Below are 21,482 nucleotides of genomic sequence, written 5' to 3' on the forward strand. Positions count from 1 at the left end.
CACTGGGTAGGGACTCATTTTAAACTGGAATGAAGAAAGTTGCAAAGAAGAGGAGCTGAAATAAATTAAAAATGCAAAGTCATTGGGAGATCCCAGAGTGTGCAGCCTTTCTGAAATTAAGCTACATTTGCAGACATCTGAAAAGTCTTAGCAAAATAAATGTCCCCCAGAACCTGGAAAAACTATCCTTTGGTAACCCAACTATGCCACCAGCAGCTCATTCCAAACAGCTGAAGAAGTGAGCTCCACTGCAGGAATGAAGCAGCTGTTTACCTGCAATGAAAGGCAAAGCTGTTGTTTTTGATCTATGAAAGAGAGTGGCTGAGAGGAACAGATTGTGCTAGAGCTGGGATAAACCCTCAGCAAACTCACTCTCACTCTCATCCTGTGTCAGCAGAGCCCGAGCCACTCCAGTGGAATGGGAACATACAAATGTGAGTGGCACCCAGATATTTGTCAGAATTCCACAGTCTCACTCTACCCTCCTAGGAGGAGAAAGAAACACTCACTACTCAGAAAGAAAGAAGCTGACCCCGCTCAAGGACCTTCAGGTCCATCCCTGTAAGATTCCTCAAGCAAATCAAGAAAACCTTTATGGATACTTTACCAGTATTGATCTAGAGATCAGCTGCCTTAGATAATAATGCTGTGAACTGTACCAGAGCCAGACCTACACCCAGAGATTTGCAGTGAGAAAAAGACACAAGAGTTCATTCACACAGAGCCACTGTAAAGCTTGGATATGAAAGAATAAAATAAATCTAAAATTCTCACCGTAACCTTCCAGAAATAAATATTCAGAGGGTTCTTTGGCTTCCTATGCCACAAAACTATCATTAATTTCAAACATACCACTCTGTTCAGTGCCACTTAAGCCCCCACTACTGACATGCCTAGTATTATTTCAAATATTTAAACACTGGGATTTTTAAACAAATCCATTGAATTTCACTGGAATTTGGGCACTCATATTCTTTAATCTGCTTTCAAGGTATCAGTCATAGCTCCTTAATATTTAAACATTTTCTGTCATTTATTAACTCCTGAAATACTTAGATATAACAGAAAAAAAAGAGAGATAAAGAAAAAACCCATCCAGCAGGTTTTAGATGACCACACAGGCCAGTGTGTAAGAGCAAGCACACGAGTTCCTGTTTAGAACTGATCATATTATCGACTTTGGAAGGATTTACAGGTCTCAGCTGCTCGTGTTTCTGTACCACACTACATTACATTTATGTGTACCATTGCCCTCTACAGGATGGAATTCGGGATTTATCTAAGTGTTGCAGTTATTTTGCTTCCTAGGAGATCACAAAGCAGCACGTATTTAATTCCAGAAGTGAAAGACTGTAATTTTATCAGAGAAGGTTCTAGATTCCAGATCAGATAAAATATTCTGTGATTTAAAGAACCAACCATGAATAGGGAGTACTGTGTACACTGTGTACTGATCAGCTGCACCAATAAGTACAAAATCACATTCAGAATCATCCCTTTAAAGCACAAATGTGATTGTAAATATAAATGCAGAAAGCACCTTTACCTCCCAATAATGGGTTTTTTTCTATAATCAGTATTTTATACAGCACATGTGCAATAAACACTTTTGAATATCTAGATTATTTAAAAATATCTTACATTGGAAAAATATGAAATGTGAAAAGCATTTAAAATAGACAAGAAAAACCCTGCAAATTCTGCTCTAGCATTCTGAGAGCACAGTTCTGTCATTTTATTTCACCGTTATTTGCATTTACAAAACCACAGCAGCAGTTCTGGTTACAGAAAAAGAAGATGGTTAACTTTTACATGATATTACTTACATAATAAGCCTGTATTTTCACTGAAAATCTGGCCTCTGGGCACACATAGAATACTGGAAAAGGTTCACGATGTAAACAAAACCCGAGCTATGTTTATAAGTACAAATGGACACTGAATGAGATCTCAGTAGAGCAAGTGAGAAATTTGGGGACTAATTTAAAAAAGGGCAAAATTCTCATGGAATTCCCATCTGAAATTTCAGCCTTCACAAAGTATTTATCTGTGAACTTTAAAGTGTACAAAAATGAGTTTCAGCAGAAACACCGAGATCATCTCAATTTCTGTCATTATCAGAGCTCTCACATCTCCAGTTTCATGTAATTTTCAGATTTCAAATTAAATCAAGAGATTTTTATAAAGACAGACCAAGAGGCCACTGCTTCAGATTAGTTGTTAACAAGGTTCCCTTCATTTAGAAATTAAACTTCATTGTGTAAATCTCATGCATAAAAAAAAATTGAACGGATACAGGTAGGCCTTCTAAAACAGGATGAGAAATCCTTATCAAGGCTTTTACCTGTGTCAGTTGTAAATATAACTTTTAAAATCATTATTCATCTTCCTTTTTGTTAATTACAGAAAAGGAGAAATATTCTTTATGGGAAGAAAAGTTCTTTTAAAAAGACATTTAGAAAAGCATTGAACAAGACATTAATAACAAACTGAAAGGATAAGCAGAATGGAAGTCTGAAAAATTCTATATTTGTATTATACAGGCATTGTTTTCATTCTTGGCACCTTATTTTTCATGTACATAAAGAGAGCACAAGCTACAGCAGGGTGAGACAAAGATCAATGCTGAATGTATTACTTGGCATTGGTCAGACTCAGTTTAATAAGAAAAGAATTGATCCATTAAGCTAAACCTAATTCTTGGCCGAAAATGGTTGAAATCTCTTCTTTATACTGCTAGCTTCATAAAGACCTATAATATTCAGAAGAAACAACTCAGAGTTGAGTTTAATAAGATTAAATGTATTGCAAATATACTTAACAAGAATCTATCAAGTTGTTAATGATTACTATTAATATCAAACAATTTTTGTATAGAATTTTTTATTAGAGTGGTTGTAAAATATAACCATGTGAAATGCAATATAAAAATGGGTTTGGGTAATTTGTAACAGCTACAGTTGCTGAACCAAAACCTTAACCTATAAGATATAGTAATTTATTTTATCAATCCAGTTTCTCATACAAGTGCAATTCAATTTGTAAAGTATTTAAGTGCCAGTCATTAACACTGTATAGCAAAGTGCAGAAGGACAGCATCTACTATATGTGATTGTGTTATTCTATGTGAAGAGACTGCAAAATAAATTACTTTTCCTGTCAGCAAGGCTGGAGCCCTATTGTTAAAACAACTTCAAATTTCTATGAACTGCTCGACAAAGCCCCGTTCCGTGGCTCCGACAGCTAAAAGCAGCCCTTGGCACTGTGGAGACGCCCTGTGCTGCCAAAGGGACACAGTGACAGCCACCTCACTCTGCCACTCCTCCCCTGAAAAGCAGGGGTGCAGCACCAGAGCCATCCCAAAGCCTCTGGGAGGGTCTGTCCTGCAGCACGGCATGGCTGGGATGCGCCAGCCAGGAGAATCCCCACCTTGGGAATACATAAAGGAAAAAGAGCAGGAATTCTGCAGCTTCACCTAGCATTTCAGCAGAAGAGGACAGACCTGGAATCTATTCAGCAGTGGTTACAATCCAGTTAAGTTTTAATTAAGATGACAATGTGGCAAAAATATAGACACACAAAAATCAAACCTCTGAATTCAGCCAAGAGAATTACTGAAAGAGCGGGTAAGAGTGGATGGAAAACAGCACTGGAGGAAAAGACAGGGAAGTAAATGGAAAATACTCAAAGTCAATTATTATGTGCCCAAAGGTGAGATGTGCTGTCTGGCATCAGAACCTTCTGTGGTAAAATATATGTTGAGAATGAAGAGAAAAATGAAAGAAAATTAATTTATGAAAAAGACATATTTAAGGTGCAAAAATAAAGACAGGGAAGACAACTAGAAAGATTATAGCATGGAATTAAGAGACTGACACGCTGATAAAGAAAGCAAAGGAGGAAAATGAAAGGAAAAGTTCACATAAGGCAAGGAAATTGTAAATAAAGATTTTTTTTTCTTTTCAAGCACATAAAGAGCATAAGGTCACTGAGAGAAACAGAAGCGCACCTATGAAATGGCAAATGGCAGTTTGCTAACAGGAAAGAGAGACTGCTTAAAAATGAACTCTCTATTTTATTGTACATAAAACAAGGTTGGGACTGATGACAGGACCAGACATAAATTTCCTGGGGGAGGAAGAATAAACACCAAAGAAAATCAGTACCACACCAGAACAGCTCATCAAGAAATTAGAAAGTCTGAAGGTTGACATAACTCCAGGAAAAGACAGAATTAATTCAGAGCTCAGAAAGATATGTCAGAAGAGATAGAGGAATCATTAGCAGATATATTTAACACCTGGTCAGAATATGAACTGGACTCAGGAGAGGTTAGTGATAACTGCTATCTAGAAAAATACAAACCCCAGACTTCAAAACCATGTCAGACTCTTGAAACATCATTATTTCAGGAAACAATACCGTTAGGAGTTTGTACAGCTGTAAGAGAAACTGCTGGCACAGCTCACCAAAGGGATATCAAGCTTAAAGATGCCCTCAGCACTTTTAGAAGAAGAATTACAAGTTACTGATCACAATGGAATATATGGGCACAGATTCCACACTCTCTAGAAAAGCTTCTGCTACATTAATACACAGAAAACTCATCTACAAGGTCAGGAAGTGTGGGAACTCTCAGTAAGATGATAGGTTATGTTACAAAGAGAAAAACTGGTCAGTTCATCAATGAAAATAAACAGGATGAAATTCAGACTGACTGAAGTAAACTCAGAGAGCCTGAAATCCTGGCAGAGCAGAAGTGTAGACAGATTCATTCAGTGTAGACAAATTTATGATAATAAAAGTAACAGCAAATAACAAGCAAAGGGGCTCTACCCTTGGAAGGTGTTCAGATCTCTCACATTGATGTACTTGATTAACTTCAAATTTTTCATTATCAGTCTTTGTGACACAGAAATTTCCACAAGAAGTTAAAGCTAATACAGAATCTAAAAATAGGTAAAAAATTTTTTAAAAGCTTTCTAAAATTCAAATTTCCAAGAACTGTCTCTCTCATCAGCCTGTTAATTTACTCAATTTCAGCAGATGCTTCTAAGGTCCCTCTCCAGACTTTTAAAATCTTGACGAGCTGAGATAGCAGCATTTCATCTGCAAATTCTGTTCAAAATTCACCCGATTTTAAACAACGAGATTGAATACCACGAGCCCTAATCCAGTTCAACCAGTGCCATCATTGGTATAAACCTCAGCTTTATCACTTTAGCCACAATTCTTGGACAGTCTTGAACATTCCAGTACATTAGAGCTTAGATGGATTCTATTTTTCTTTTAAATAATAAATGTTGAATTATAAAAATCACAAACTACTTGCAATGGAATGCTATTTTAAACCAGGCACATTTTTTAACTTCCAATTTTCCAGCACAGTTGCTGGTTTTAAAGGGAAGTTATATTCAATGATTACCAACATATTAGCTGCATACAGTGGAATGGGGCAGTAATTGCTACAGAAGTGAGAAACTGACAGTTAAAATGGAAATGTAGCATGAGCAAAAGAAAAGGGAAGATGATTTCTAAATTTCACCAGTCCTACAACAGAGTCCCTTTTACAGAGCAGGTGGGCAGGGAACATCTTCAGAACAAAATGGGGTGAGTGAAAAAAAATTTACATATTTAATCCATATATAGTTACTGTCAATCTAGAAAACAATCTTTTCAACTAAACATTAGTTTACCTAACTCCAAGCCTTGATATATAAATTCTCTTATACCTGTGAGATGCTGTGTTTTCTCTTTAATCTCCATTTTGGTTTTTCTACTGTCTACTTTATACATTCCTCCCTAATCAGCCACAGCTGCCATTGGCCTCAAGGCAGGATGTCATTCAGTGCTATTACAAGTATTGCTTTGAAGCAGAAGGATGAAGATGGAATTCATACCTGTTTGGTTGTTAATGCTTAAAGAGGTTTGCCATAAATTCCTTTAGAAAGGTGAAAACTAGATATGCAAAATTAAAAAAAAAAACTAAAATATATAAAATGTGTGACATTCAAAAGTACTCAGTTGGCCTAATTCTGTTACAAGTTTGACTTCAACAGATGCAGAGTTAGGCCAGCACTGAGCACAGGAAAAATCACTCCATACAGAATGAACTCTGATCAATGCAGGTTTATTTTTTATGACTTAACAGCTTGCAAAAGGAGCACATTGACAACACTCTGTTTCTCTACACAGCACATCTCATTGTGAACCAGTGCAGCACCAGCTTCTTGTTGAAATCAAAGCATCTCACACCTACTCTCTAGAAGTGAGGAGACTTTTCTCCATGCCTGTCCAACCAGAGGAGAAAGTCACCAAGATGGATACGGAGAATGGGGAGTTTTGTGACGAACACCTTTCAAGCAGACTGATCACATAAGACATGGTATGGCCAGCTGACAGTCACAGCTTTTATCCAGGACTGAGATATAATGAAATGAAATTATATCACTACTTTCTGGAAAACTTTTTGTAACCAGTGCCAAATTCTCAGAGTGAGACAGGGATTGAAAATCTTCAGGGAGAAAAAACAAACCACAGTAAGAAAACACATAGAGACCCCTGATTATAATATCTGTGATTTCTGTCACGCCTATGATGTTTCACTTACTGCAGTTTTTATGGGCTGATTTAGACCTAATAGGGGGAAAACCAAAAGGAGAGCCCCAAATCCAGTAGCTATCACCCACCCTTAGTCTTTTCAAACAAAGCTGTTAAAGCATACCAGAAAAAGGTCCTGGGAAGTATCACTGTGACAGAACACATCTTTGTAGGCTATAGGAGGTGCAGGAGGGGGATAGGGGAAGTTGTTACTTAAAAGGACCAAATGAGGGAAAAAGGAAAAGAGAGAAATTATGGTAGAGCTAATAATATGCCTGTTATACAGTGAATGCTCTTGCATTTACCCCATTTGAAATGTGGTACATGTTATTGTCTATTTTGCTTTTTAATTTTCAGCATGGTCTCCTTCAGTGGTGCTCGTGTTGAACTCGGGAGTTCCTTGTTTCAAATTGTAGTGGAAACCTCATTTTGAACAATTTAGTCAGGCAATGAAGGAAAGCTGGAGGTAGTCAGGCAGCAGAAGTTTCTGCTATACCTTAGCATGCTGTCCTGATTATAGGGCTATTATAGTTTGCTGTTCATAGAAATCAAGGAATTTATGAATCATTAAAAGGGGCAGGCGATAGAGAAGCTATTATAATAGCACTCAGAAATATTACAGGAACTATCACAAAAGCTACAGTGTTAATACCATTGACTTAATATAAATGTATTTGTGAAATTATGTGATAGCTGAGGATGTGGAAATGCCAAATTTTCAGCTTCAAACCAGTCACTGGCACGTGCACATTTTTTATGTATGGCTACATTCATACAAAACTGGTTTAGGGGTATAAAATATGCACCAGAGGTCATTAAAAGTGCATAGTGATTGTGTAAAGACCCTGGGCTGAAGCTTGTGAAAACACAGGCTTGGGAATATTAACAGAATTTATACTAAGTTCCTCATTTCCTTATCTTTTGCTCAGAATTGCCCAGTGTATTAAAGTAAAGCAAGTGCCAGACACACCAGCCCCTAATGACAGCAGTGGCCAATTCCATGCACTCTCCACTCTGAGAACAAGAATTCCTACTCATTTTTTTTCATTCAACAATGCATCCCCAGAAAAACAGTGAAGCATTTTTCTTTGAGTGTGTAAACACCGTGTATTCAAAAGACAGGATAGAAGAATTTCAGGGAAATCCTCATTTTGGTTGTGTGAAGACCTATTTTTAAAAGCCTGACTTTTTGAACTTCAAATGTGTCTCCTGGAAACCTGAGCAACTGGTACTTAACATGCACTGCTATCACCAAAGGCTTCTATGTTTGTATTGATATTATTATTTTAGATGCATAACCAAAAAGCTACCAAGACCAAACTCAGAACTATTCAAAAATCTTTAAGTACTATAATTTCAGGAAGTTATTCAGCTGGATTTTAAAAATGCACATCCTTTGAACAAAAGCAGTAGATATTGAACAAGATTTAAGACCTTTCTTACATGTAAATAGAATCTGTTGTATCGTAAAATTTGCTGATTTTTTTTCTGGTCTTTCTTACACCTGTAATTTTAATTGACTGTTTAATTGGGGCAGAACCAGAGCTATTCTGCTCTGCTGCCATAGGAAGTTTTAGCCATGGTCATTTTTCCTCACAGAACACTTCCTGCTCCTCAGTCAGCCCTTACCTCATCCCTCTGCTCGGTGTTTTCCCAACATCCTTTAAAACAAAGGATCCAGACTCCATGCAAGAGAAACCAGATGAAGTGCACTAACTAGAGCCCAATTCCCCTTTCTCCTCTTTGAACTAGAGAGGCCTGGCAGTTCAGTGAGGGGGTCAGGTTTGCAGGCCATTAGCACAGCTGGGAGCGCCTGCACAACACCTCCCCACACTGCTCTCACTTGTTAGAGCTGCAGCCAAGCCCTCCTTGCTTTGATGGCCACTGAAACTCATCAAGTGCAGCTCTCAGAACACATTTAAGACAGAAGGAAAATACGTATCTTGAACAGTTTGCACCATATTTTCTTGACTAATGCATGGGGGAAAACAGGCAAAATTCCTCAGTTCTGTGTTACCTACATTACCTCCATCCTAGGGCAGCTTGGGAAGGTCCTTTAGTTTCTGCAAGCCCCAACCCATCCACCTGCAATTCAGGCCTTCTTGCCTTACTGTGCTGTAGAAGAGGCACAGCCACTTCAATATTATATTCACAGATTCTTCAACTTAACAAGGTAAAAAGGACCAAGAAAAAAAGTATTTAAAGGCTGCTCATCCATGTCTCAAAGTGTTGCTCTGCAGCATCAAATGCAAAATATTGGCCTGTATAGAAGAGACACCGCTGGCACTCAGACCTTAAAGAACAGCAAAGAAACTGTGGAAGTGTGTGGAAGGAGGTGCTCTCTACCTGAGAGGAGACATTTAGTCCCTGACAAATCCCCAGTAACAGTAAGCTGTAGTTTTACTCTTCATCCTAATAGCTGGCATAGAGGAATTTATACATATAGGTTTTCACAATGTTTTGTCTCAGAAATATTTATCATTCTAAGAGGCAATAGATGACATTCCATAATGCTACCTCTTACTGTAGTTAACACTGCAGGGAAGAAATCTGTCTCTGTCCTCAAGTTCCATTATAATAAAAAAAGCAATAAAAGAAAACTAACAAGTGCATATAAAGTAAATAACTATTTCTGACAAATATATATTTGTCATCATAGCTGCCAAGTGATGTAATCACTTGCTCCTCCATCATAATTGAGGACCAGCACAAACCAGTAATAGTAACAGTTTATTTTTATATAGCACATCACATTTTAATCTGAAAGCTCTCTGCAGAACAAGGGCAAGGTGATGAGGGACACAGCCAAACCCTGTCCTGTGGCAATCTACAAAAGAGAATCAGGAATCCAGCGCAAAAGACTGCCCAAGTCTGAGATTTCAGTCTGTCTGGGTGATCTGTTCCAGCATTTGACCACCCCCCCATGACAAATTCTTCCTAAAACCTAATCAGTTTTCCCTATTTCCCTATTTTCCCATGCCCACTGCTTCTTCCCTTTTCACTGAGCACCTCCGAGGAAAGTCTGAATCTGTCTCCTTAAAATGACACATCCTCTCCCATCACATACAGGAAGACAGAAATAAAGTCCCACTTCAGCCTCAAATGTAATTTTTCAAGAACATTCCAAAATACCATGTGAGACAGCTTACTCTACTAAATTTATGTATCTCTGAAGGAGAAAGTGATGTATCAATCCAACTGGGATTTTAACTTTTCCTATAAACACTTCAGATAGGATTACTCATTGATAATTGATGAATTTAAATTACTTCTGACAATTAACAAAATTACAAGTGCAAAGTCCCGCTTATTGGCAAATAAATGTGCTGGAATCTGCCTGCCTTCTTCATGTAATATTCCCTGTGCTGACTCCCCAGTGGGATTTTTCACAATAAAACAAGCTGGTTTGTGCCCAAAATGCATGTGATAATAAAGCTTTCCCTTATAAAGCTTATATTGTGCAACACATCTTGTTTATTTCTGTAAACTTATATTGTGCACTTGTGGATGGCTCCAACCTGAGGTCAGAATTCTTAGAGAACTGCCACAGTTCCATGAAAACAAAATCTTTCCTTAGCAATAAAACATCCCAGGACTCCTGGCAGGTGCTGTGCCTGCAAGGATGGATGCCTTGCAAATCCAAAGGGCTGGGAGAAGGGAAAGCTCTCAACATTCACCTGGTGAAAAGCTGCAGCTCTACAAAAACTTCAAAGAATGTGAGTAACTCACAGGCACAGGGTGCACATGGAAAAGATGACAGCTCCTCTATGTTAGCTCAAGTGGAACCCTTGGAAGTGCTACAAACACAGCAAACGTTGATGTGTGTATGTTTTAATGGAAAACAGAGTAGAAAAATGACACAGAAATTGACCTTGACAGTTTTGCAAGGGATAGTGCTTCCATGAAGAGCATTGGTTATTCCCACTGAGTGCCACAGGGCTGTCCAATAGGAGACAGAGGTCCTCTAATTTTTTATTTTTCAAATGTAAGTATTTGTTGTGAAGAATGCAACACTGAAGGTGCTTTTAAATGTAAACCACTTAAATACTTAAATATGGTTCCTACATAACCTGAAGCTATTGTTCAGGTATTTAGTTCTCTAATCCCACACATTCTTTGTTTTCATTTGCAGGTTTCAAAGACTGACCAGTCAGGTAACGCAATTTATCAGTTTTACACAGATAAAAAGCACTATGGATGAGATAAGAATTAGGGTCCTGCTATTAAATCATTCCTTCTATCACCTTTGCAATTTTAACAAAGGATTGATATTGATATTGACTTTCTGTTTGGCCTTTAACCAAATAGCCAAATGTGTGCACTTGTGTCAGTAACAGCATCTGGGAGGATCTATTGCAAAAAATAGCAGAAGTGTGTCTTGTTGAGGATTTTTTTTCCTGTGAAATTCAATTTTTGCATATTTCACTTTACAAAATGTCTTCTTTATTTCTAACCAGATATTTTTTACCCAATTTGATGCTGTAATGCTCATTGTGAAGGAAAGACAAAACTTTCAGCCCTTTACCTGGTGCTTTCAGTCAAAATGTGTGACCAGCAATTGAACACCCTTCAAACCCTCGTTAAAAAGTACCTGCATATTTCATCACGTTTATGGCAAGGCTTAAATGGGGCTCCCGACAGCTCAGGTTCTCTTAACTCCAATGTTTTAATGAAACCAACAGTGGGGATCAAAGGTTTCTCTCATACTCTGTTTCCTTACTAAATGCATAAGGTCCGGCTGAGCTAAATGTCACATTCTGACTTGCTTGATTTAGCCCTGCTATTTAGTAGTAATTATGGACAGAAGTCTCATTTAGGTGTATTGATCCAATCTTTAACATGAGGAATAAATTCAGCAGCTGAGCTATGGAAAACACTGGATGAATTCTCAATTCATGGCTCTCCACAAAGAACAAAGGAGCAGCAAGGCATTTGCTGTAGCACCAATTCTCACACATGTATGTCTGGAGTTAAACACACTAAAAAAGCTTCTCCTCGGGGAGAGGCCACAGCACGAGCACCAAAAAACCTGTGGGCCATCAATAAAGCCATGGAAGAGGAAGGTTCCAATCCTGCCTCCATGGAAGGCAGGATCCCAATTCAGGAAAGCATTTAATCATATGTTTCGGTCCATCAGAATTCATGAGAGTCCTTAAGTATGTGCTTATTTTTAAAAGATGCTTAAGTGCCATTGATTTCAAGTACATGTGTAAGTGCTGTCCTCAATATAAATGATTTCTGAAACTGGGGTTGATGGGAGTTTTATCACTGATTTTAATAAGAGCAGAACAGGAACTGAAGAATTTAAGAATCCTGAATGCTTATCCAAATTGAATGTCTACAGGACAATAAGGAAAGTATAATCATGGAATGTTGCATATTTATATTTCTGCTACCTAAGTAAAGAAATTCTGAAATTAATGAAAAATCCTAAACTCCTCATGCTAACAAAAGATATTTACTATGAAGGGATAAGAACTTCCCTATCTCTGCATCACCCTAAATTTTTAACTTGACACATATTTTCGTATTTTAGAGATTTGTGGAGGGTTTTTTTAAAGACTAACAATACAATTTTCCAGTTAAATATACTTTTTTTAAGTTATAAAAAAATCCATAATATAATTCTATGGGAGTTACCATAATAGACTGTAACAGCTGCTATGGTCTATTGTGTAAATAAGTAATTACAGAATTTACAGACTATCATGTAAATATGTAATTATGGACTTTTTAAAATGTGCATTATTTCCTCTATAGTCTATCGTTTAAATATGTAATTATGGACTTTAAAACATGTATTATTTACTCAGACTGCAACAGCTCCTTGGGACAGAGCTGTTCTGGCCTATTGGGTAAACATGTAATTACAGAAATTTTAAAAATATGTATTATTTATTTGCCAGTGCTGCTGTCAATACATCATGGCAGCCATTTGGAAGTTGGTATCATATAGTCAATATTCTGTCAAGTTTTCATTAATCACTTGAAGTAATTCTCCACATGTTCTGGTCTGCTCCAAGGGAAGAAACACTCCCAAGTATGTACTTCTGGTGTGGTTTAATCCCAGAGGAATCCAGTTTTGGTTCTGGGAGATCACTGCACAACAAGAATCCCAGTTGGGGAAGTAGGCCTGACCCCTGTAAACACTGTTCTTCATCTCAGTTAAAGCATCAAGGCAGGAACACCCACAGAGCACAATCCATGGTGCCACTTCCATCCCAATTTTCATGCACCTTAAGCAAGAGACAGGATGGAGCAAACAGTTCTGCAATTTATGAAGTGTGGCATTTTTGTAATATACAGAACTATGAATTCCAGAAATGCTTCCAATGACAAGAAAATATTCTTCAAAGTGGTGGGAGAAACTTATTAAGGGGGTTTCACTCATCCAAGATGGAACTTCAAAGACATTATTATTCTGAAAAAGGGGTAATTACCATTACCATTAAATATTTATGTTTCTAAATTACCCATAGGCCCCAATCAAAGATGAATTCTAGGTACTCTGCAAACATTTATGAATATCCCAACCTCAAAGACTTCACAATTTAAGAAATATTTTCGAATATATTATGCTCTATAGAATGCTTTTTAGAAGCAAAATGAATGTGGTCTTAGGCCAAAATGTATGCACTGAGTTTATGATCTGCTGTGTCTGCATCTATTTAGCAATAATTCTAACATTTAGGCATGATTTCCCTAATAGACCACAGCAAAAAGCAGAACCAGAATAACTTATTCTTGTAAATATATAGGACAGTTATGTAGCATGGGACTGTGTTACACCACAAACAATTCTATCCTTACATTGGAAATAGGAGTGGAATTGTCATTTTACCTAAAATTATCTCCTCACCTAGAAAAGAAGAGAGAAGATAAAACTCAGAAAGAAAAATATATTCTAAAGATAAGGAATATTGCCATAGTAAGAAAGATTTATTATTCATTTTTACTGATGGCACTTTCCCCATGGTCTCCAAGCCTTGTGTAATAATAAAGCTCTAAGAACTGAAACTAAATAGAAAACAGTAAGAGTACTGAAAAAGCCAAAATAATTCCCATCCTGATGAAAGACGGCAGAGCACTGGCTGGAGTTAGACTGAGTCCAGCAAAGTCAGCTCAACCCTTTAGGATGGATCTGCACTAACCAGTGCAAGGCTGGAACGTGACCTCTGAGGAACAGGGGAAGAACTGGGATTGCTTAGGCCTAAGAGGGGATGACTGCCAGGGACACAGTAAAGTTCTCCAGACATTTGAGAAGACAGAGAAGAGTGAACAGACTCCTCTTTATGTCCAATTTATACAGAACAAGTGGTAATGAAATTCAATATGCCAGGGGAGATTTAGGTCAATGGACTACCCAGAAGACTGCAAAATCTTTGTGGTTTCTAAAAATGGAGTGAACAAACTTCCACCAATAATGACAAAGTTATCCTGCCTTTGAGAAAGGAAGACAGATTCTCCACATCCTTTTCTGGCTGGTTTTTACAAGGCTTTTTGCTCCAGAACTGACCACAAGCTGGAGACTCAGGCTTATGCCTAAAAAAATCAATGAAGCCCACTGAAATTTTAACAGGAAAGAAGTTAAAAAAAAGGAAGAAAAAAAAGCAAAACATATAAATACATAGATCTTTGATACACTCTAAATAATGTGTATTTCAAGATCCTATTTCATATTAGTTCTCCTGAACAAGAATGTCCTGCCCCCTACCCAGAGTCTGGCAGCCCATACTCAAAGACAGCTGGAGAAAGGGCAAGACTGCACCAGGTTGTTTTGAACTGTGAGAAATGGATGTGTGGGAAGACGCTTGCTTATCTCCATATAGGTACCATAAGCATTTATGTTATTTTCAGCTTTAAAAAGATCACAGTTCATTTCAGAAAAGCAGAAAGAAATAGTTTAATCCCAATCTATTATTTACTTAGCAAGAGAAAAAAGCTGGCAAGAAAATGTACAGGAGAAAGGAACAACAGCCTGAACAAGTGATAAATGTGGGCGTTGTCACAATGAGAACCAACACTCCACATCTGGAGCACAGAAGCTGTGAAATCTCCAGCCATGACGAGGACTTTCAGCTCTCTGTGGCGAGTTCCACTGACCATGGATTTTCTGTAATAACGAGCTTGGCTTTCTAACACTAGTTGGAAATTGCTGTTCTCAGGGCAATTTACCACGTGTTTAAAGCAAGTAAGTTTCATAGGAAGAGTCTCTGCAGGCTTGGAACCAAACACTGGGATTTCCTTCCAGAACCTGGGAATCTGCCATAGTCCTGGCTCTTCTGAGCTGTTTATTCTGGAGCTCAGCCTGCATTTGCAAGGTCATGTCGGATACTACTTGTCACACTGTGTTGCCTATGCGTGAAATCCTCATTTTTTGCAAAGCTCACAAATATATATTCATGTCATAGCACCTTAATGTCCAGGGATGGTTGGAGCATGCCAAAGCAAGGGGGGCTGCTCCACATGCTCTGCCTTAGTGTGGTAAAACAAGGCCAAGTGGGAAGTTGTCAGCTGGAGACTGGAAATCTTATGGCAAGGTTTCTGGAACTAGGTGGAGAGGAAAATACAGACCTTGCCTTGTGTGTTTGCAATTAGTTATGTGTGAAGTAGAGCCGCCAAAATGGGAAGCAGTGTCCATTTTGTAGCAGTAATTATTATTGTGAAGCCATTTTCAAGGTGGGATTATGGGCACTAAACCGCTGGGACTGGCTGTGCTGCCCATGCGTTAAATCCTCATTTTGTGCAGACTTAATGAAAAAGATAGTTTTCTGTAATATGTTCTGTCTTGTCAGTTGCTCCTACACAGCAGTATTGGGATGCTTTCTTTGTGCTTAATATATGCAGTGATAATTTTTTCACGTGCTCTTTCTGTAAACGTTCCAGCACAAAACATTCTGTTAAACTGGAATTAAGGTTGTAAATATGCATTAATAAGTTAGAGCAAATTCTGTACTAATTGCCTGCCCACACAACCTCACTGCCACAGATGGAGAAAATGCTACTGAAGAACATTGCAAGCTGGTTTCTCATTCCAGAAATGTTATCCTACCTCCACATACAGGGGTCTGACAGAGAATCAAATCCTGTGCTGTAATTTATAAGAAACACACACCTGAGTATCAGGCATGCAAAGTTGCACTCCCACTTTACAAACATAAAGGACAGGATTGCAAAAGCACTTGTCAGTGGCCTCAATCTGCTCTCCTTGGAGTAAATGGCATTTTCACCACTGGCAGTAGAACTAAGCCAGTAATCCCTCCTTTTGGAAACCCTGTCCTGGGAGACGTGAATTAAACAAATCCTATTCTTTGAGATTCGAATTAAACAAAACAGTTTGGGTTTCTTTTGTTCCCTCAGCTATAACGTCTTTGTACATTCTCATCAGCCTTTCACCTACAGTTACATCACAGAATGAACCACACAGCAGAGTGATTCCAAATTTACTTTCTGTTCCAGCCACATGAAATACATTCTACTGTCAAAATTCTCTGCTAATTCCTTCAGGAATCAGTCAGTATTATTTTGCCTGTTAACTCTGACAGATCTGTCCATTCCCATGGCTGAAAATTAATTTTTTTCTTCTGTTTCATAAGATCATATTTTATCGTCAACATATTAGGAGGGAGAACATTATCAGAGAACATGCAAATCAGATAATAATTACCAGAAAATTAAATAACAGTAATTAATAATGATACCTTTCTCTGTATGATAATACAAAAATTCACAATGGTGTTATGAAGCTTGGTTTATTCCTACCTGTAATTTACTTTGAGGTCTTAGAATAAAAGGTGCTTAGAATTGAAAAATATCATTATTAGCATAAAAATGAGGTATGTTCTATTTATTTTGTGTATTAATTTAGAAGAATATATTATTACACAACTTTATACTGTAAGCACAAGGTCACACAGGATATGACTTGTCACACTGTGTTGCCTATGCATGAAATCCTCATTTTGTGCAGAGCTCTGAAATATATATTCATGTCAGAATATCTTACTGTCCAGCGACAGCCCCAGAGTTTCATTCTACTACATACTCGGGAAACAGATTCAGCATCATTTGAGAGGTCTCTTCTTCTCTCAATACCCGAATGAACTCTCATTAATCAAAAACCTACAAACACTCACCACGAGAGAGCCAGCCCCAGTAATGCTCTCCTCAGCCTGAGACATGATGATATCCATTCCACCAGCACTGTTTTATCATTTCACTGTGACTATCATGGTCAAACAGCCAAAACAGAGCATTGATTTTACAGTTACTAGAAAACAGAACCTAACTTCACAATAAATGAATGAAATTGTTTCTAGGGATGGAATTTCTCTGGCACTGCCACTGTTCCACACACTGCACAGACCTCAAGACAGATAATGTATCCTTCTCCAGACTTCCAGTCAGCCTAGGAGCACACACTGGAAGTTCAAGCTCTGCTTACACTGAGCACACCAATGGTTGCAGTTTGATAAACAGGAATTCCTGCAGAACTCTGTTAACCACCTACCCATCAAATCATCCTTGTTTTGCCCAGCTTTAAATGTTTTTCTCATCTAAACACATTCCTACTGCAAAAACAGAAACAAAATTTTTTCAGTGCTATGTCTCAGGGCAGCCTTTTGTTTTGTTTTGTTTCTTTTTTTTGCAGCCATAAAATTGATATTTTGGAACAGTTTTAAGTGGGACACCTTGCTCAACGAAATTCTTAAATCTAAGGCAATGTCAGTTTTCACTAAGAAAAGAAATATTACCTTGGTCTTCAATAGCACAGTAGAAAGCAAAAGCAGTTTAGAGATCAGAGCAGATCACCAGTGTAGCCTCCAGACCAGAACAGCAGGTTTGACATGATACTCAAGCAAATAGCCAGAACAGAACTGCAATTAACAGTTAACAGGCCACTTAAATTAAGAGCTTTCCTTGAGAAAACAGCCTTAGACCTTCAGAGATTTTCTAGGAAGTAAAGTGACAAAAAATGGATGTGCATGGGGAATTTCCTCACCAGGCCTTTTATCCTCATTGTGTACAAACCCAGAAAAGCCTGGCCGAAATGTCGATGTAGGGGAATGTAGCTGCACAGAGGAGGGAATAATGAGAGGAAAGGAAACAAGAGATTTTGAGTAATGACTTTCTAAGTAATGGAAACATAATGATGTCTTCTCTGATGTCTCCAGAGCCAAAATTTTGCATGGCTTGACATTTGGTGCTAACCTGTGTTTCGTACTCTTGTCATGCAATGTGTCACCACAACATCTGGTAATGCAAGACAGACATCAAAGGTCTGTAGCCAGCCACAGCCCTCGGTCAGGCCACTGCCCCTCCCTTGGTGGCCCTAGACTTAGCAGAGGGATGGATACACACACTGAGAACCAAAGCTACAGCCCCAGGATAAACACACCCAGCCGTGGCACCCACAGGCACCTCCCCTCATTCCTGTTTCATTCGATGTTTCAGAGCACCACCACCACAATGCTGACATGAGCACAGGCTTCTCACTGTCACACAACACACTACAGTAAAACCCACTCCCACAGATGAGCAGGAAAAGTGAATATCTCAAACTCCCTGTCCCAAGCCCTTTTTCACTTACACTGTTTCATAACTCTACAGTATAAATAATTTTTCTTTCATTCATGAATTTGACCTCCACAAACTTTTGAAGTCAAACAGTTCAAAGAGTCAATAAAGACTTATCTTTGCTACTTTTCTCAATCTCACATAGCTCAATGCACTCTGAATTTGGGACATGTAGGAGCACAGCCTCAGAAATATTTGCAGGTTCAGCACTGTGACAGAAAAAGCCTGGAACCAGCCAAGTATCCTCCCCAGCTCCTACATCCTGCTACCTCAGTAGTCATTTTGCCAGTCCTGATGCGGAGCCCTGGAAGCAATGCATGCATCTCCCAGACACACTGATATCGGGATAAGTGCAGTGCAGCAGGACTGCAGGACTCCCAGCCAGTGCATTCGGGTCACAAAAGCAGGGGGAGGCCACTGCCCCTTAGCCACATCCAGGAGGGCAGAGGTGCCAAATTAGTTTTATAGCTTTCCAGCGCTGAGATGTGTCTGGGGCCGGGGGACTTTTTGATGGACACATGGGAGCAACACTTGCAGCCTGCTTGAAAGGGTCATTTCCACATTTCACAGCAGTGGCCTATGGGGGAGGCAGTGTCAGATCAGCAGTCTGGGGGCTGGAGTTGGCAGGGGGAGGGACCCAGGCGCCTTTCTGGCTCTTTCGGGGGAGAGAGGGTAGGACGTGGAACATAGTTCTGAGCAGCACCAAAAGCTAAACCCGTTTGTTATTGAGGGAGGTCGGGAGCAAGAGGGTTTTGGGGGATAAAATTTTAGGAGTGCAGATGTTTTAGGGCAAGATCGGGGTTGGTGCTGTTCGAGGGTGAAGTCGTCTGCAGACAAGGGCAGCGAGGGAGCGAGGGGGATTGAAACAAAAGCATTGAGGGCAAGGATCTTTGGAAGCAAGGGCAAGGACCACTGAAGGTGAGGGTGTTGGAGGCTGATGGCACTTGGGGGATAAGAGCATTTGCAGAGTAAAAACATTTCGGGGAGAGGGCATTTGGGTCAAGGGTTTTGGCAGCCGGCACGTTCGGGGGTGAGGGCGTTTTGGGGAGAGGGGTTCTGCGCTGTTGCCAGCTCCCCACCGCCTCCGCCGGTGCCCACGCTCGCTCTGCGCTGCGGCTCTCGGACACCGGGAGAAGGAGCCTCATCAAGCCGCCCCCGCCACCGTCCGCGCGTCTCCCCCCGCTGCCCATTCCGGGGCCTCTCGCTCCCCAGGAGCGGAGCCCCGCGATGGTGCGGGCGCGGCGGCGGAGCCCCCCCCGTGCCCGGGCGGGCAGTTCCGTGCGCCCGGCGGGGCACGGCAGCGGCGGCGGGCGGGGGGCGCGGGGGGCGGCCGCGGGGGCGGAGCCGCCAGTCAGCGCCGGGCGCCGTGACCCCGGGGCGGGGACGGGCACGGGGACAGAGACGGGCACGGGGACAGGCGGCCCCCGGCCGGCGCGGCGGCGAGCGCAGCCCGTGTCCCCCCCGCGACACAGACACACACACACAGACACACACACGCACGCATCGGGCGGGGGGAGCCGCTCGCCCCCGCCCCAGCGCCCGCCCGGGTCCGGCCGCCGCAAGCTCCGCACTTACCCGGGCCGCGGCGAGGTGTCGGCGGGCGGGCTCCGGCGAGCCGCGACTGCGGGGGGCCGGGGGGGGCCGCTTGGGTTTGGGGGGGGTTCCGTAATCCAAGAGGCTTTGGGCTGCCAAATGTAAACACTCCGCCATGATTTCTTTGTTTAGATAATTGAACCTGCCTCCCTCTCCCTCGCCGACTCTCGCTCGCTTTTATTTATTTATTTCCCCCCCTCCCGTCATCATCATCATCATCATTATGGCTTGTGTGGGGTGTTTTTCTTTTCTTTTTTTTCTTTTTTTTTAAGGGTGGTTATTTACTAGCTGCATTTATCAATTGCTGGTTTTACAAATATTTATATATATATGTTTATATTTATATATATCCCTATGGGAGGGCGGTGAGGGACATGAAGGACAGGAAGTTGTTCCCGCAGGTTTGGGGGCTGAGGTTGTTCCTCCTCCCTTGGCTGCTGGGGCCGGTGGGGCCGGTGGGGCCGGGGGCAGCGGCCGCATCACCTCCCGCAGCGGCCGGCGCTCCCAGGGAAAAGGCTGCGCTTCCAAAGGCATCGCCCGCTCCAGCGGGAAGGATGCTGTGTGCGAGGGGGAGACGGGTGGAAACTTCCAGCCTTAAGTTTTTTGCATTTCCTCAAAATTCAAGTACGACAGGAAAAGCGTGCATATTATTGTTATCTGTTCTTCTTCCTATTATTATTATGCGGGAAATCCCTGTCGGGAAATAGGGGTTTATTATAGGAGCTGTACAGGAAGTGTCAGCATGACAGGTTCCACCTGCAGCCCTCCTTTGGCAGCAAGTTTCTCTATTTGGAAATAGCAATGTATTTCCTGTCAGTTCTGCTTGAGAGAGACCTCAATGCACTTCATCAATGTCCATAAACCCCTTTTCCATAGACCTGATCCTATCTGATCCCAGCTTCTCAAGGCTCTGGTGAAGTGCCTAGGGATACAGGAGGCTGACTTGCAGTGTGCCAAGCCTGTCAGCTGCCCGGGAAGGATGCCCCACAATTCCCATGGGGTATTTGAGGAATTTTAGGCACCACATCTCTCAGGAATTGTGCCAAAGACTCCAGAAATTCTCCATGGCTTGTATTTCATTCCTTTTTGTATTGAGGAAGAGCACCACCTCCTGATGTCTCCCTACTCAATCATTTCTAGGAGACCCTCAAATGCCACAGAATGTACAGCATTACCTTTGCTGTTCATGTGTAGAAAGAGCAATATGGCAGAGACAATATAAAGAGTTGTTATATAGGAAAACAAGACAATTTACTCACCCTGTTACACAATAAAGAGAAAATGCTCTGTGACAGCTACCAATCATCAGATAGATTCCAAATCTGTTTTACCCTGAGCCTCTTGCTATGATGCTGGACACCATTCCCACAAGCAACTGCTTTGGCTTTGGAAATACACTGACCATTTGTGCCTTTTTGTACCTTAAATATTGTCTGCCGTGGGCAGAGGTCCTCTCTTTGCAAAGAGATCACCAGTTTGGACCCCCAAACCTTCTCTAAGTCTCACTAATCCCTCGTAAAGCAATTGTTAATTGTTGGAATAAGGATTTCTGCATGTACAGTAAGCAAAGCAAAAAAAAAAAGAAAGTATACATATGTATTACGCTGACACTCTATAGGAATACAGGGTTGCATTACAAGTTACATTTTAGAACTGCACAGGTATTTATAAATTATTTTACAGTAAAATACTGGGAATCTGTTTGGGTCATG

The 21,482-nt window shown here is 40.6% G+C and overlaps 1 long non-coding RNA gene across 1 annotated transcript in view; it reads right to left on the bottom strand.

Moving 5' to 3' along the window:
- The window catches only part of LOC132071536 (uncharacterized), a 410,037-nt gene extending 390,120 nt beyond the window's left edge, over positions 1 to 19,917 (bottom strand). Inside the window, exon 1 of the long non-coding RNA XR_009418134.1 lies at positions 19,753 to 19,917. This is a non-coding gene — a long non-coding RNA (uncharacterized LOC132071536). The remainder of the gene's footprint in view (positions 1 to 19,752) is intronic.
- Between the last annotated feature and the right edge of the window lie 1,565 nt (positions 19,918 to 21,482).

Source organism: Ammospiza nelsoni, chromosome 3 (assembly GCF_027579445.1).
Source record: "Ammospiza nelsoni isolate bAmmNel1 chromosome 3, bAmmNel1.pri, whole genome shotgun sequence".
NCBI classification, from domain to species: Eukaryota; Metazoa; Chordata; class Aves; order Passeriformes; family Passerellidae; genus Ammospiza; species Ammospiza nelsoni.